Source organism: Manis javanica, chromosome 3 (assembly GCF_040802235.1).
Source record: "Manis javanica isolate MJ-LG chromosome 3, MJ_LKY, whole genome shotgun sequence".
Classification (NCBI taxonomy): Eukaryota; Metazoa; Chordata; class Mammalia; order Pholidota; family Manidae; genus Manis; species Manis javanica.
Genome location: NC_133158.1, coordinates 194,440,157 through 194,458,583, shown reverse-complemented (window position 1 = coordinate 194,458,583; position 18,427 = coordinate 194,440,157). Strand labels below are relative to the sequence as shown.

General features: G+C 42.2%; 1 protein-coding gene across 2 annotated transcripts in view; it reads left to right on the top strand.

The window, feature by feature from the left end:
- Window positions 1–7,873: 7,873 nt before the first annotated feature.
- Window positions 7,874–18,427, top strand: part of TRIM2 (tripartite motif containing 2) — a 191,314-nt gene continuing 180,760 nt past the window's right edge. Inside the window, exon 1 of one of the 2 annotated variants that reach the window (XM_036998842.2) lies at window positions 7,874–8,122. The gene's annotated coding sequence lies outside the window, so the exon portion shown is untranslated. The remainder of the gene's footprint in view (window positions 8,123–18,427) is intronic. The other variant, XM_036998836.2, reaches the window with a different exon arrangement.

Genomic DNA, 18,427 nt, shown 5'->3' with positions numbered 1-18,427 from the left:
CAGGAGAAAAGGCAACATTTTAATGAACCGAGTGACAAGTAAGCAGAGACCACAGAGTGCTACATGCACAGCAGGTGTGCAGCACAGCTGTCAGACACCCACAAATGCAGGAGAGGCCAAAGGGCTCCGAGCTTCTCCAGAGGGTCCTGTTCCTTTTGGTCTGAGAAAAGGAGGCTTCAGACAGAGGGTGGGTGGGATTGTGACTGGTGGGTGGGAGAGCACAGTGAGACTCTCCAATCCAACAGCTTGCCCACCTCCGCGAGGGGTTTCTCCTACCTCCTTCGTGTCCCTCCCTGAGAGACCCCTAGTGGGGGAATCTCAGACCAGGCGGAGGATTGTTCACTTACAGACAAGGAAGAGCTTTCATGGTCTCAGGTTGTGCCAGGGGGAAGGTGATAATGAAATGGCTGTTATTTAGATGAAATACTGGAATGATTTCACCTGTGGTGGGCTGGCTTGACTTGAGGAGAATATGGAGACCTCGTTCAGTACACAAATTTGGGCTTCGGACCGAGATTCGGGTCCCAGCTATGTGTGTAGAAGCATTAGATGGAAAATACAAACTTAGGTTTGCCCAGCAAATCATGCTATTTTTCTTCATAGTCAAATCACTAATAAAACTTTGGTGGCAAATCAGACCCTTAGAATCTGTCTTTGATCTCAAGTATGATACATTTTTTTATATTACTGATGTTCTTCAAAATTACTGTATGCATTTTGAGGATCCAGTCTTCTCAAGTGGTCAGACCAAATAGCAATAATTATCTCTTTTCTTTTGTTTCTCCAGTTATTCTTGTCCTTTTCCAGGGCTTTTGCTTCAGGAATCTGCACATATATCCTAAGTTGAAGAGTGGGAGAAAAGCCTTAGGAAGAGCAGTTCACTGGGAATTACCAAATGTCAAAACATTGGGCAGCAATCAACTTGCCGCCTGGATGTTAAAAGTCTGACATCTTGAAAAATGGTTGTGAAACATTTGCGAAAGTTCTGTGCAAAAGCAGGCACAATGGAACTTTCAGGCTATGTCTAAATAACACCCTAGTTTTTATTGAGAATCTTTAAAATGTTATGCTTCTTTTTTATTGCAAATGTCAGAAAGCTGAAATCAGGCTGCCATTTAAAATAAGGGGAATGTATTGATTCAGCGGTAACTGAAAATCTTGAGGCACTGATTTCAGGTGAGGTTTGATCCAGCAGCTCAAAAATGCCATCCAGGGCCAGGGTTTTCTCCTCCCCAGATTGCCTTCTATGGTGTTGACTTTAACCTCAGGCTACACAAGGTGGCCCCAAACACAGTTCTAGAATCTCCTGTAATGGAAAATGGCTGCAGCAGCTCCAAAATGTGCATCCTTACACCATATCATCCAAAGTACAAGGAATGGTCTCTTCTCCCAAAACTATTATAGGAGAAAGAAGGCTTATTTTTCCCAAAAGTCCCAGCAAATATCCTCCGGCTTGTTGGCTCTGACTTGGTTAGTGCCAATCTCCAAGCCAATCCAAGTGGCTTGGGAGCACAGGTGGGTGAGCCAGTTGCTTTAAGCTTACCAGGCCACACTCCTGGAACTTGGGATGGGTTCAATCCCACCCAAGCCAAATTTCTTCTGGAAATTTGAGGTCCTGTTGCCAGGACAGAGAATACGTACTGGGTAGCAAACACCCAATGTGCACCATATCACATTTTTAAGAGGGACGACCAAAGTCACATGATTTGTGCTTACAGATTTATACTACCTATTTCTACATGATGTTTTCTGTTAATAGATCACGATAATTAGGAAGGATTTTAGTACTGCCAGTTTTGCACCTAAGTTCTGGCCTGGAAGGGGGGTGGTGTGTGACATTTACAAATACGTAACTGAAGGCCAAGCTCAAATGAATGGAAGGCCTAATTAGTTCCCTGGACAGAGAAATGTCTCGCACCTTCCTGGCCCCTTCTAACTCCCTCCTAACGGTGCTGGTGGCTCCAGCTGAAAGGGCTCTGCATTTTTGGTGTCTATTAATGTCTCATCTGATCCCAAATGACATTGCCCTCTGACTAATATTAGTACTAATGCTAGTATTAATACTGTTTTCTTTTAATGTTGAGATGAAGCATGTTTATCTTAAGAGGAAAATCTTGAATTTAAGCCTTGAATAAGGAGCTCAGTCTATTACAAAAGAAGAATGGATGTGGCGGAAAACCAGCGGGGTCGGCCAGACCAGAGGCTTAACAGCCCCCAGCTGCCGTATTCCCCCTCTCTCTGCCCATGTGGGACCACACTGAGTGTGCTCTGGGCGTGCAGCCCAGATAACAGCAGTCAGGAGAAGCAGTTGAAATGAGGCTAAATGAAAGGTTTCAAACTCCAAGTTTCAATTATAGTTTAGAAAGGGTTTTAGTAATGGAACTGAAGGTAGCCAGAGATCATGGAGGAAAGACATATAATCAAATTTTTCCAGTGTTTGAAATTGCTCTTGTGGTGGGGCTATTCATTTTACTCAACAAACATTTATCAGAAGCTCACTATGCCCCAGATGCTAGGGAAGAGTGGTGAGCCTGTCCGCATGGATCTTAGAGTCAAGCACAGAGGAGACAGACAATCCCAAATGGCTGAGTTTCCACTTAGGGTAGGGGCTATGAAGTAAAAATACAGATGTATTTAGACAGTGTTAAGAAAATCTTTGATAAATTTTGTGGATTAAATTTGTAGGGAAACTCCCAATATAGAACACCTTAAAATGTCAGATTAAATATAAACACCACAATCTTTTTTATCATTTTATTAAAGTACAATTACATTTTACTGACAGAGTGATGAAACCACCACCACAATCATGATCCTTCACCCCACAAAATCCCCTTGTGCCCCTATGTAGTCAGTCCCTTCCTCCTCACCCCTTCCTCTGACAATCACTAGGCCACTTCCTGTTACTATAGTTTTGCCTTTCTTAGAATTTCATGTAAATTAAATCACACAGTAGGTAGTCTTTTGTACCTGAATTCTTCTACTTAGCATGCTTTTGAGATTTCTCTATGTTGTACATGTTAGGAGCCTGTTTCTTGCTATTTATGAGTGGTATTCCACTGACTGGATATACCACAATTTTTAAATTAACTAGCCAGTTGATGGACATTTGAGTTCTTTATGGTTTTTGGCTATTATGAATAAAATGGATACAAATATTTACCTCTAAGTCTTTGAGTAGACATATGTTTTCATCTTAGCTAGGAATGGAATGGCTGGGCCATATGGTATAGTAAGCAGAATTCTGCAAATGGTCCTCAAAGGCCCTCACCCTTGTATCATCCCCTCCCCTTTGAATGTGAGTGGAATGTGTGAATATAATGAGTTATCACTCCCACAATTACGTTACCTTACATGGCAAAGAGAGATTATCTGGTGGGCTTAATCTAATCACATGAGCCCTTTAAAAGCCTGTAAACCAAAAAAGAAGTCGGAGAAGTGAGAAGCCGAGGGCGGTTCAGTGCATCCTTACTGGCTTGAAGAAGGCTGTGGCCCCTAAGAAGGAATGTGGACGGCCTTGAGGAGCTGAGTGAAGTCACCAGCTAACAGCCAGCATGAAAACAGAGACCTCAGTCCTGCAACTATAAGGAACTGAATTCTGCCAACAACCTGAAGGAACTTGGAAACAAATTTCATCCTAGAGCTTCCAGAAGAGGACTCAGCCCAACTAGCACGTTGACTTCCGTCTTGCGATACCATGAACAGACAACTCTGCCACACTGTTCCAGACTTCTGACCTACAGAATTACAAACTAATAAAGGAACATAGTTTTAAGCAAGTTTGTGGTAACTTGTTACAGCAATAGAAAACTAATACTTTGGTCTATATATGTTTAACTTCATAATAAACTGCCAAATCATTTCCAAAAGTGGCTATGCTGGTGATGCTCCCACCTGCAAAGTGGGAGAATTCCAATTCTTCCATCTTCTTGGCAATACTTACATTGTCGGTCTTTTTCATTTTTAAGCCATTCTTATGTAGTGGTATTTCATTGTGGTTTTAGTTTGTGTTTCCCTAACAATGAATGCATCTTCATGTTTTGTTTTGTTTTTATATCTCTCCTTTATTTATTTGTTTGTTTGTTTGTTTTGATTTCAGTATCCTTAATATAAAATCGCATGAGCAACACTGTGGTTACTAGATTCCCCCCATTATCAAGTCCCCACCACATACCCCATTACAGTCACTGTCCATCAGCATAGTAAGATCTTCATGTTTTTATTTGCTATCTGTATATCTTCTTTAGTGAAATGTCTGTCCAATCTTTTGCTCGTTTCTTTAATCGAATGGTTTGGCTTATTCTTTCAAAGCACTGCTGGACTGGTGGTAAAGGGAATAGAAGGCAGAACTATGAGAAAGCTTGATTGTGTGAGGGAAGCAAGGATAGAGCAGGCCCTCGCTAAGACGGATGGAGGAGAGGGATGCCTGCCAACCCGAGAGTCTGGGTTTGATAAGTCACACCCAGGGGCAGGAGATAAAAAGCATGTGGCTTGAGCAGGGTGGGAGGCCAGAACCCCTGGAAAACAACACAGTGCTTTTATGACAACTTGCCTGCCTAAGGAGATAGGACCTATCTTAGTTAGTCTTGGTGCTGGAAAAAGTCCTGGAAATTCTTCCAGAAGAATTCCTAACTCACAAATGTTTGAGCCTTCAATTTGCCTCCTATATGGACCCAAAAACTTTAAACCACTGGACATCGCCCTTTAACACAGGAATCAAAGAGGCCCACAGATACAGTTCCAAGGTACATGGATTCACAATAAATAAAAATCACTAAATCAACAAGGAAATGATATCATGAATGAGACAATAAACTGCTGAGTTGAACCTAGAAAGACTGCAAACATTGGAATGATTGGGTACAGAATATTAAATAAGTGTATTTGATATTTTTAAGAGATAAGCTAATGGAATAAAAGCAAAACAAGGAACAAAAAATTCTAAGTTGACAGATTACCTCAAAAAAAGGTGAAAATTACAGAGCCAGAAGACAGTGGAATAAAGTCTCCAGGTGAAAATAACCTTGAACCTAAAATTATATGTTGTAAAACTATATTTCAAGAAGGAAGTTAAATAAAGACATTGTCAAGCCCAAACTGGGAGGTTTGAGTAACAAAAAAAACCTCATCATGAATTAGGGATATACTGTAAGGAAAAGAAGAATGATCCCAGAAGGAAATTCTGAGAAGCAATGGGATATAATGAGAAATACAGGTAAAAAACTGTGGACAAATAGAAACAACACTGCATATATAAAACGATAATGTCTAACTGGAGGGTCAAAATATCCAAGGTAGAATTAAAAGGCTGGAAAAAAATAGTCTAAAAATTGGGATTAAGGCATTTGATATAATGAACACATTCTTCTACGTGCGAGGCCCTGTGCAGAGTATTCTTCAGGCCATGTACCATTTAATCCTCCCAATCATGTTTATGAGGAAGGTATTTTTATTAGCCCCAGTTTTCAAATGAGAAAATACACATAGCCAGAAAATTTCAGCTGCGACTTAAGCCAGGTGCATGTGACTGCGAGTCTACTCCTTCAAGCACTGTACCACGCTGCTTTTACTGTAAATAATTGTTGTGGAAAATATAGGTAAGTGTAAAATAAACATAGGGAAGTGATATAGGCAAATATAAAGCCAAGAATTCCCCTGAATCGTGATTGTCACATGTATAAGTATACACACACAATTTTGAAAAAGATTAGGATCATAACTATTTACTGTCTCAATCTTAATATTACCAGGTAATATAATATTCTAAATATAATCATCTTATTCTTAATTATTCTTTGGAAAGATACTTTTAAATGATTGCACTTCTTAGTGTTTTTAACCTCTTTACCACTTTTCTGTCTTCTACAATCTTCATTAGTTTTGTTAGCAGGGAAGATAATCTGCTTTATACTTTTTATTTTCTCAAATTTGAAGTGTATTAGGAGAAGATGGATGTCTATTCTATTACTGGGTATAATATTTTTTTTTTAGAGATCCTTTTTGCAAAGAAAAAAATCTGGGTCACAAAATTACAAGATTATGTTCTTTAAAGCAGATGCAGGATACAAAATGTGGATTTTAAAAACACATAAATTTGACAAAAAGTCTTTGCTTTATGTCAAGATTTTCCTGCATGTATTCTTTTACATAAACTGTTCCCTTAAACTATGGAAATATCACTTCCTTGATGAAAATGGATACACATGGAACTTTACAGAAATGCATTTATAACTTTACAAGGGATGCAGGTGTATATATATATATATATACACTACCTACATATATACAAATACATATATTTGTCTCAACCCAGATATTAATATCATTATAGTATTATGTGTATTGTAAAATCACATTAATTCAAATATGCCACTGGTTGTTTACTTTTAATAACTCAGAAATGAAATATCAATATAGTAAGGAGAAACCAATATGGGATATGTGTATTTCTGTATGCAATCCTATTAGACCTTGCACAGAGCTCATTAACTTGTGTCATTTTGCTTTTTAGTACCTATTTGTAGTTTGGCACAAATGGTACCCAAAAGAATGGCACATAAACATTTAAATTCTTAGCAAATAGTCTCATACACTTTCCCTTTTTGCCCACCCAAACCTTCATTGAAATGAGTTTAATTTTGTAACCACTTAACCACAGCCTGATGGTGCAAGATTGGATTTGGAACAATTCTTGAATTGCATGTATGAGATTATCCACAAATATTATTACCACGCAGTCTCTGCTCTGCTCCACACATCCCATAAGGGGCCTCTCCTCATTTCTGCCAGGAGCTAGTTAGTGCTCTAGTGCTCAGTCCGTGCAAAATAACCTTTAAGTAGTGTCTTAAACAGAGTAGAGAAGAGTAGATATGCTAAGAGAATGATGGAATTTATTCTAAAGCCAGGTGTCTATAAATTCATTTGGTCCGGGGTGGGGAAGGAGTGAGCGACACGGTCCCGCGGGGTCTGCGACCTCCACTACCGCACCCAGGTGCCGGCTTGCGTGGCTCCGCCTCCACTCCCAACTATCGTGGCCCTGCTATTCCTGCCTCGTGAATCTCTGAATCTGTTATTAAAACAGGCACCCATTCACATCATCCTTCCTGGACGGCCTCAAGCTAAGTCGCCGTTGTCAGGGTAACAGCGTGTCTGGAGGGAGAGCTGGCTCTCCCGAGTTTCCACGGAAACCACCCTCCGCTGTAGCAGGTGTGGCGGGCAGGGCTGCGCAGGGAAGAGTCCCGGCGGTGCGGCAGCCAGGCTGCAGCGAGACCCATATGGGATACACAGACTTATTTTCATAAAACACTACTTTCGGAGAGAGACCACTTGCAAAACACATCACTAACTCTTTCCAGCTTGATAGAATCCAGCCTCTCCTGAGGAGCTGTCAGCGCTATGGAGATGGTCCCGGTTGAGGAGCATCTGCAAAGGAGCCCCCCAGACAGTAAGGTTCTGTGAGCAGCGTCGTCTGGAGAGGCGGGAGAGTTGGGTGCGCGACTAAAACTCGAGGGAAACGGTTGCATGAGCTTCCTGCGCCTTGCACAGAGCCAGGACATTCCACTGCTGCCCAGAAATCAAGCATCAGTAGGCCTCGGGATTGCTGCGTTCCTGTAAATCAGTCCCCTTTATATTTGAGGCGCAGCTTCGGTTAACTGGAAAGGCCCCCGCCTCCGGTTTTGTTTTGCATACACAGCTGGGAAAGGTATCAGATTTGTGCTCGCAGCGAAGGGGAAAGAACTGAGGTTTCTGAAAAATTCCTAGGTCAAGACTGGCATTTGAACCTTTTGCTGCTCGGTGCCTGCACAGTCATTCCAGCTGCGGCGTCCCCGGGGGCTCCGGCAGGGTGATTGCGGTTAGACACGGGGACCCCAGTCCCCAGCCCGTCATCTTGGCGTCTCTCCGTGGCGGGGAGGGGCTGTCTGACACAGTTATTAAACCTGGCAGCTGCGTGCGCGGCACCGAGAGCGTTTGGAGTGAGCTTGCAGAAAGTGAGGGGCTTTGGGCTAGCCGCCGGCCCGGCCCTGCTCGCCGCCTGAGGGGCGGCCCTCACGGCGCCTTCTCGTCTTTCTGCCCGCCAGTGGCGGGGCGCGAGTGCGCGCACTTCACCAGAACAATTGGAAACGTGAGTATCTGTGGCTCCGCGCTGCCTGCTGGGCTGGGCTCGCAGACTTCCAGCCGGGTGGCCGGGACGCGGCGCGGGGCATCGGGCTGCGGGAGGCCTCGCCAAGCTCGGCGCCACGCCCTGCCTGGAGGAGGTGCGCGCTGGCGCGGCGAGCAGGCGACGAGCCGGGAGCCTGGGGAGGCGGGCTGAGCGCCCGGTTTCTACCGCACAGCTTGGGAGCGGGCCCTGTGCTTGTGGGACGGAGGCACAAAGACCCGCGGGCTGCCCGTCTTGTACCCGAGCCCTCGGGCTCTTTTTGAGAAAGGGGAGAAGCTGCATTTTACGGTTGGGTCGCAACAGTGAGATTAGGCCAGTGATTGCCCGCAGCGGGGGGTGGGGGGACCTTTGTGCGCTGCGCAGTGCCAGCCACGGGGGTGCAGGGCCCGGGGCGTGGCGGCGCCGCGGGGAGCACCGCGCTCGGCAGGGGTGCAGGAAGGCTGCGCGGCGCGCCCTGTTCCTCTGGGGTCTCAGCGTTCTCGGATTCCAGAGCCTCGTGGGCCTCAGACTCATGCCGAGCCACGAGCTCCCTCCTACCTTTCCGCCCTCACACTTTGTGTTCTAACAGGGCAGACATCTTACGGAGAGCAAATGTTAAAGCGAAAAGACCTCAGTTGCCTCCTTTTCTGTGCAAAGTACGAGCGTGAATGGGGTGTGGTTTTTTTCTTACTACTGATGGCTGCAGGGAATCATGAAGTTCAACTACGTTTTTATATTTCTTTCTGGAGAAGATTCCCAACTTTACAGAGCTGGCATCATGCAAGGGTCTCTCAGTGGTTTACGTAGTTCTTAAACACCCTTGGCTTTTCCCTAGGGGTTCCAAGGACGTTTAACAGCGTCTGTTGGCTCCAGAATGTCATGCTCAAATGTTTCGTGTGCATTTTCATGGCGATCTGGGTCTGGCCCGCATGTGTTATATACTGAGATGCAGTTCCTGCTGTTGACGGAGCTAAAGTCTAACTGTGGTATCTGAGAGTCGATTTCTTGACGTGGTGTCTGGTATCCAGTGTCAGCATCTGATGGGCACGGGAGGCTTCACCGTCCCCAAGGGGCCCACCAGCTCCAGGGCTCCTCTGACACAGGGTGCATGGGCAGCCAACTGTGGGCAACCTGCTTAAACTTTCCAGGCCTTAGTTTCGTAATCTGTAAAATGGGTATAACAAAGTAATAACTCATGGAAATAAACCAAGATTTTTGCTGCATTTCCAAATCCATCTGCTACTAAGCAGCATTTCGGTTATAACCTGACAGTTGGGGATAAGCAAAATGAGAGCAAGCAGGAAAGAAGAAACTTACAAAATGGGGGAAATTTTAAAATAAAAACCCTCATAAAATCAGTTACCAGATTAGTTTAGAAATTGCCTGAAAACAGATTAACCTATTGATTATAAATTACTTCATTTCCAGACATGCATCTGGCCCCTTTAGTTGTATTTTATTTTCTTTTTTTGCCTCTCTTAATGCAATTATTTCTTTCTTCTTTATTTTGTGTTTTTTTAATTGAAGTTATCCTTGATATATAATCTTATATTGGTTTAAAATGTACAACACAGTGGTTCAATAATTACCCATATCATTAAATCCTCAGCCCCTCTAGTGTGGTTACTTATCTATCAATGTAGAAAGATGTTATAGAATCATTGACTGTATTCTCCATGCTGTACCACTGTCCCTGTGACCAACTTATATTGTGATTGCAAATTATTATGTCTCTTTATCCCCCTTACTATCCCCCTACCCACTCCAACCCCTCCCCCTTGGTAACCACTAGTCACTTCTCAGTGTCTATGAGTCTAATATTGTTTTGTTCCTTTTTTTTGCTTTGTTTTTTATATTCCACAAATAAGTGAAATCATATGGTATTTGTCTTTCTCCACCTGGCTTATTTCACTGAGCATAATACCCTTTGGATCCATCCATGTTGTTGCAAATGGCAGGATTTCTTTTCTTTCTAATGGCTGAGTAATATTCCATTGTGTATATGTGCCACATCTTTATCCATTCAACTATTGATGGACACTTAGGTTGCTTCCATACCTTGTCTATTGCAAGCAGTGCGGCGATAAACATAGGGGTGCATATACCTTTTCAAATCAGGGATTTTGTTTTCTTTGGGTAATTCCTAGAAGTGGAATTACTAGATTGAATGGTATTTCTATTTTCAGTTTTTTGAGGAACCTCCATGTTGCTTTCCACAGCAGTTATACCAGTTGACATTCCCACCAACAGTGAAGGAGGGGTCCTATTTCTTTTGCATCCTCATCAACATTTGTTATTTCTTGTCTTTTGGATAGTGGCCATTCTAACTGGTGTGAGGTGATATCTCTTTGTGCTTTTAATTTACATTTCCCTGATGGCTAGCAATGTGGAGCATCTTTTTACGTGCCTGTTTGGCCCCTTCAGTTTTACCTATCAGGTTATGGCCCTGAGGGAAGCATGGTGTCCTTCTAACCCAAAGATAGGTTTGATATTCTGTGCTTTTGTTTGCTTCCAATCTTGGTTTTCTATCCCAGAGTGAGGTTTCTCAGGTTTTTGTAAATGAGTTCCTTGTTAATAAAAACCAGATGATGGTTGAGCAAGAAAAGCATTGTGAAAATAAATTAATGTGATTCTGAGAGATTAAGTATGACATGATAGAACCAGAAATAAATACCACTACTGAATTCTACTCTAGTGAAATAATGGTTAGGATGTTGTTTCTAATTTTGCCCATTGTTCTTTAAAAAGAATGTGAAGAAACTGAAGAGGGGTTCTGAATGGAGCAACCAAAATAACTTAGTAAAGCACAAAGAAGCAAAACTAAAAAAAGGAAAGAAAAAGAAAAAGAAATCCCTGAGGCAGTATGAGGAACTGAGAAGAATGGATCAGAGAAACCCAGAGTTTGACAAGTATAATGAAGATCTTCACAAATTGTGAAAGAGTGAAATGAGCCACTGAGGAGCTTTAAGGAGAGAATAATTTATCAACTGGCTCTTGTGGTCTAGCCTTAGCTGTTCGTAAACCACGCTGCTTATTAGAATCACTGGGGGACGTAAAACCCTTCTGAGGCCTGGGTCCCTCCCCAGGCCGAGATTCTGGCTTAACTGGTCTGAGTGCAGGTATGAACATTTTGTCAGAGCTCCTTAGGTGAAACACTAGCGAGAGAAACACTGATCATGCCTGAAATGGCAAAGGCCATCTCTGCAGGGCCAGCAGGGAGTGTGAATGCCTGGAGGGGCAGCGGTGGGATGACCTGGGGAGGCAGCTGTGATCCAGGTGTGATGTCAGCCAGCTTTGCCAGATCCTCTGCTGTATCAAGGGAATCTGGAAATCTACTTTCTTATTTATTAATAAGAAATCTCCAGATCTTTAAAGGTTGGCAACTAATTCACAGTAGAACATTTGAAAGAATATTGTGCTTGCTAAACAAAACACACCTGGGAAGCTGGCCACAGGCCAGACTGGGCGCCCTCAGCCACAGATTTTTCCTTCTTTCTGCCTTCCTTCTGGGGAGGAGCAGGAGCTGACTAGTTGCTCTCCCAGGGCCTCGTCTAGCTTGAGTTCTGTGTTTTTTTTGTTTTTGTTCATTGAGTATAGTTGCTATACAATGGTATAGTGGTTTCAAGTATACGACATAGTGATTCAGCAATTACGTACCTTATGAAATGGTCACCACAGTAATTGTACCTGCCCTCTGTCACCATACAAAGATACTACAATATGATTGACTATTTTCCCTGTGCTGTACATTTCATCTCTGTGACTTATTTATTTTATCACTGGAAGTTTATCCCTTTGATCCCCTTCACCTATTTCATCCATCGGGTCTGTTTTTATATACTTTCTTTTTAATTTAAAGAAACATTTCTCGGCCCAAACTTTCTGAAGCCCCCTGTCTTCCTGGCTAAGTGTTGCTCCAAGATGGAGCTCGCTGGATTAGGGGCATGATGGAGAATTGTCTAGTTCCTTCCCCTTCCCCTGAAGGACGCTGGCCCATCAAGAGTGGCACAGTGACCACGGGCCCCAAGGTAGGAGGTAGCTACACCTCGCCCTCCCCCACATTTACCATGCAGAGCTCTGGGGGCAGAGATGGGGTGAGTGGAGATTGGGGGGCGAGTGAGGAGGCCCTGAGAGCCTCAGGCTGACACAGAGCCCCATGTGTGCAAGGTGGCAGGGACTCAGCAAGAGATGAGCGCTTACCCCAGCACTGATGAGCAAAAGCCAGCTTTGTTCTAAACAGGTTTGTTAGGCAAGGTGGCACTGTCCATAATGAAACCAGCGCTCCTTAGCAGCTGCCCATTTCCTTCTTGTAGCTGTGGGTAAGCAGGCAAACCCAAAGTGATCGAACGGGTGCCAGGCTCTGCTTCAGGGGGTGTGATAAGCCTCCCAGAACCATGGCCACGCCATCTTCAGGCCTTCTGCCAGCCCCTCATTCTCCAAAATACAAAAAAAGCAGTGTCTGGGATCCAAGGTTTCACTATCAATGAGAAGGAAGGAGAGTTTTGAAATTAGAATGTGGACACACCCCTGAGAAGAGGAAAGGAAAAAGGCCCGGGTGTTCTCTGCAAAACCCAGAAGCATGTTTCCTGGCAGAAGCCACATCAGCCCTGGTGTTAAGCTGCCTTGGCCATAGGCTGGGGCCAGGATGCTCTACTCCGTCATACTCTTGCCCTCCCCTAGTGACGGCATGAAAAAGGGCTTGGTTCTTTTATTGGAACCCTAGATGAAAACACTCCCCATCAGCCTCTGCCACCAGCTAGGGATCAATTTCTGAGGACCAGGATGTATGGTGGGGTGCTATGAGGTCCGTTCAAGGTTGTGACAGAGCCTCGCTTCACACCAGCCTCAGGGCTATGGCTCCGGTAAGAGCCATGTGTAAGAATTCTCCCATTCCATGTCCTTTGACTCAAGGAACCAACCTGCACAGTGTATTGTGGGATCAGCCTTACTCGATGTCTGCTCTTCTTCTTCCCATAGGCCAGGCTGATTGTTAAATGCATCAAGTGCCTTGCCCTAGCACCTGAACAGTAAGTCCTGCCCATTTCTGGCTTGATAATGACAGGTTGCTTATGGGGAATCCTGGCCAACGCGCTTGTCTGCCAGAGTTTACACAGCAACCTGAATTTTTCCTTGAGGTAGTTTATCTGGTTGGGTCTCCATTTTAGAACCTTGCTGTTGGCACTTCCGTTTTTGGCAAATGTACTCTTAACAGAAGATCTATGTCCAGAAACAAAGAGAAAAGGTTAAACTTCAATTCATTTTTCTTTTAACTTCTTCATTTGGTGGTAGAAAAATTGAGTAAGGGAAATTTGATACTGTTGGTTAAAATGCAACTGTGTGTACATGACTATTCAGTTCATCTCTGTCCTGCATGACCAATGATTCTTGTTATATGAAATTAATAAGAATATCAATAAAGTTCAAATATGTAATACTATAAACTGTAATTGATTTAAAAAAGTAGTAATTCCATTGGAAGTTTATTTTATTTTAAAGTAGATCATTCTCATCATCATATGGTGGTAAACCAAGAAGTAAATTATCCTCCTAATATGTATGGTGGGCAACAAAAATGGAGAAAATTCTACATTCATTCTGTTAAATAATTAGTGTTTCTCCCACTAAGTATAAAAAATAAGAAAGCATATGACAATTTAAAAAACCAGTTCTTACCATAACGTTTGAAAGAAAGATGTATACACAAAAAAAAACAAAGAATGTGCTAGGTAGCGTGTTAGCCTGGCTAATCAAATGCTGGAGCTACTAACACAGATTGTCCTATGCCAAGGCTAGAAAGGGGGACATCCATGTTTGCAGGTACAGTCAGGTACTCTGTGGTGGCTCAGGGCTTTGAGAGATGGTCTCAAACCAAACGTAGAGAAGGTGGATGTATTTGTTACCTAAAGGCAAACAGCTTAAGCAATGGCTCAAAAGCCTCAGAGAGCATGGATTTGGTTGGTACTCACTTTTGGTGGTTAGAGGGGAGAAAGAAGACAGGCCTTTCTGGAGTCAAATGGTAAGGATTTGAATCCCAAAGGTGTGTGACCTTGAGCAATTTGCCTAACACACTATCTCAACTTCCTCATCTGCAAAGGGGGACAGTCATTGTATTATTTTAAGGAATAAAGACATAATGGCACACAGATAATTAGCCTATGATGAGTATGGTTTTCAAGACAAAGACATAAGACGGGACTCCATTTGACTTCCATATCAGAATGAGGACTTTGAACGTGTTCCCAAGACAATATGGAGCTTCCGTAGGGTCTTTTAGGAAATGAAAGCTTTTTTTGCATCACTTATATACAAATTCATGGAATTTTTATAATTTTCTACATAGCTAGTTTCTATGCTTGGATTTTTTTCTTCTCTCTTGTGTCTGGACTTCAAACTTTAATACTTGAACAAGGTAATCAGAATTTAACTACACTTCCCTAAATCTGTGAAAAGACTGTCTCCCAAGATGGTTTGCCTGGGACCTGCATGATTCACAGTCAGCATCACACCAGCCTCCAACCTTTCTGGAGAACAAATAGTAGCTCTAAGTTAAAAAATGTAATAAATTAAAGAAGAACAAATGAGGCCTAAAGTCAGCAGAAGGAGGGACATAATAAAGATCAGAGAAGAAATAAACAAAATTGAGAAGAATAAAACAATAGCAAAAATCAACGAAACCAAGAGCTGGTTCTTTGAGAAAATAAACAAAATAGATAAGCCTCTAGCCCAACTTATTAAGAGAAAAAGAGAATCAACACAACTCAATATAATCAGAAATGAGAATGGAAAAATCACAACAGACTCCACAGAAATACAAAGAATTATTAAAGACTACTATGAAAACCTATATGCCCACAAGGTGGAAAACCTAGAAGAAATGGACAACTTTCTAGAAAAATACAACCTCCCAAGACTGACCAAGGAAGAAACACAAAAGTTAAACAAACCAATTACGAGCAAAGAAATTGAAACGGTAATCAAAAAACTACCCAAGAACAAAACCCCGGGGCCAGACGGATTTACCTCGGAATTTTATCAGACACACAGAGAAGACATAATACCCATTCTCCTTAAAGTGTTCCAAAAAATAGAAGAAGAGGGAATACTCCCAAACTCATTCTATGAAGCCAACATCACCCTAATACCAAAACCAGGCAAAGACCCCACCAAAAAAGAAAATTACAGACCAATATTCCTGATGAATGTAGATGCAAAAATACTCAATAAAATATTAGCAAACAGAATTCAACAGTATATCAAAAGGATCATACACCATGACCAAGTGGGATTCATCCCAGGGATGCAAGGATGGTACAACATTCGAAAATCCATCAACATCATCCACCACATCAACAAAAAGAAAGACAAAAACCACATGATCATCTCCATAGATGCTGAAAAAGCATTTGACAAAATTCAACATCCATTCATGATAAAAACTCTCAGCAAAATGGGAATAGAGGGCAAGTACCTCAACATAATAAAGGCCATATATGATAAACCCACAGCCAGCATTATACTAAACAGCGAGAAGCTGAAAGCATTTCCTCTGAGATCGGGAACCAGACAGGGATGCCCACTCTCCCCACTGTTATTTAACATAGTACTGGAGGTCCTAGCCACGGCAATCAGACAAAACAAAGAAATACAAGGAATCCAGATTGGTAAAGAAGAAGTTAAACTGTCACTATTTGCAGATGATATGATACTGTACATAAAAAACCCTAAAGACTCCACTCCAAAACTACTAGAACTGATATCAGAATACAGCAAAGTTGCAGGATACAAAATTAACACACAGAAATCTGTAGCTTTCCTATACACTAACAACGAATCAATAGAAAGAGAAATCAGGAAAACAATTCCATTCACCATTGCATCAAAAAGAATAAAATACCTAGGAATAAACCTAACCAAAGAAGTGAAAGACTTATACTCTGAAAACTACAAGTCACTCTTAAGAGAAATTAAAGGGGACACTAATAAATGGAAACTCATCCCATGCTCATGGCTAGGAAGAATTAATATCGTCAAAATGGCCATCCTGCCCAAAGCAATATACAGATTTGATGCAATCCCTCTCAAATTACCAGCAACATTCTTCAATGAATTGGAACAAATAATTCAAAAATTCATATGGAAACACCAAAGACCCCGAATAGCCAAAGCAATCCTGAAAAAGAAGAATAAAGTAGGGGGGAATCTCACTCCCCAACTTTAAGCTCTACTACAAAGCCATAGTAATCAAGACAATTTGGTACTGGCACAAGAACAGAGCCACAGACCAGTGGAACAGATTAGAGACTCCAGACATTAACCCAAACATATATGGTCAATTAATATTTGATAAAGGAGCCATGGACATACAATGGCAAAATGACAGTCTCTTCAACAGATGGTGCTGGCAAAACTGGACAGCTACATGTAGGAGAATGAAACTGGACCATTGTCTAACCCCATATACAAAGGTAAACTCAAAATGGATCAAAGACCTAAATTTACCATTAAACCATTAAACTCTTGGAAAAAAACATAGGCAAAAACCTCTTAGACATAAACATGAGTGACCTCTTCTTGAACATATCTCCCCGGGCAAGGAAAACAACAGCAAAAATGAGCAAGTGGGACTACATTAAGCTGAAAAGCTTCTGTACAGCAAAAGACACCATCAATAGAACAAAAAGGAACCCTACAGTATGGGAGAATATATTTGAAAATGACACATCCGATAAAGGCTTGACGTCCAGAATATATAAAGAGCTCACACGCCTCAACAAACAAAAAACAAATAACCCAATTAAAAAATGGGCAGAGGAACTGAACAGACAGTTCTCTAAAAAAGAAATACAAATGGCCAAGAGACACATGAAAAGATGCTCCACATTGCTAATTATCAGAGAAATGCAAATTAAAACTACAATGAGGTATCACCTCACACCAGTAAGGATAGCTGCCATCCAAAAGACAAACAACAACAAATGTTGGCGAGGCTGTGGAGAAAGGGGAACCCTCGTACACTGCTGGTGGGAATGTAAATTAGTTCAACCATTGTGGAAAGCAGTATGGAGGTTCATCAAAATGCTCAAAACAGACCTACCATTTGACCCAGGAATTCCACTCCTAGGAATTTACCCTAAGAACGCAGCAATCAAGTTTGAGAAAGACAGATGCACCCCTATGTTTATCGCAGCACAATTTACAATAGCCAAGAATTGGAAGCAACCTAAATGTCCATCGGTAGGTGAATGGATAAAGAAAATGTGGTACATATACACAATGGAATACTACTCAGCCATAAGAAGTGGAAAAGTCCAACCATTTGCAGCAACATGGATGGAGCTGGAGAGTATTATGCTCAGTGAAATAAGCCAAGCGGAGAAAGAGAAATACCAAATGATTTCACTCATCTGAGGAGTATAGGAACAAAGGAAAAACTGAAGGAACAAAACAGCAGCGGAATTACAGAACCCAAAAATGGACTAACAGGTACCAAAGGGAAAGGAACTGGGGAGGATGGGTGCACAGGGAGGGATAAGGGGGGGAGAAGAAGAAGGGGGGTATTAAGATTAGCATGCATGGAGGGGAGGGAGAAAGGGGAGGGTGGGCTGCACAACACAGAGAGGACAAGTAGTGACTCTACAACATTTTGCTAAGCTGATGGACAGTAATCATAATGTGGTTGTTAGTGGGGACCTCATATAGGGGAGAGCATAGTAAACATAGTATTCTTCATGTAGGTATAGAATAAAAATTAAAAAAAAAAAAAAGAAAAAAGAAAGAAAGAAAAGGAGGATTACTCCTTGATAGGATAAAACTATTGGTAAATCAAAAATCAACGCATGCTTTAAATATCCTTAATGTTGATCACTTAAAGGGTGTCAGATGATCAGCTATGGAGGTACTCTTTTCTGATAATATTCCTTTCTCTTAATAAAAAAAAAAAAAAAGAAAAGCAGTTACTGTTTGCTGACCTCCAATGAGTTCTGCACAGTGGTATAGAGGGCATGTCAAAGTGTGGGCAAAGGGTCTGTTTGTTTCTATGCAGAAGATCAAGGCCTAGCTTGGATACCCAGAAAATGAACTAAGATACGATATGAGGAGGAGCTTCCGGCATCAGCACTCTCTGGAGGACTTGTGCCAGGGGATGATCATTAAAAAGCCTCCACAGGGATCCGGACGATGCTGCGGTTGTGGCTGCATCCAGCCCACCATCTCCTGGACTTGCCATAGGAATGAGGAGAGAGATATCTAGGTTGGCATGTGCATACAGTGAGACAACGAATTTGACCGGAT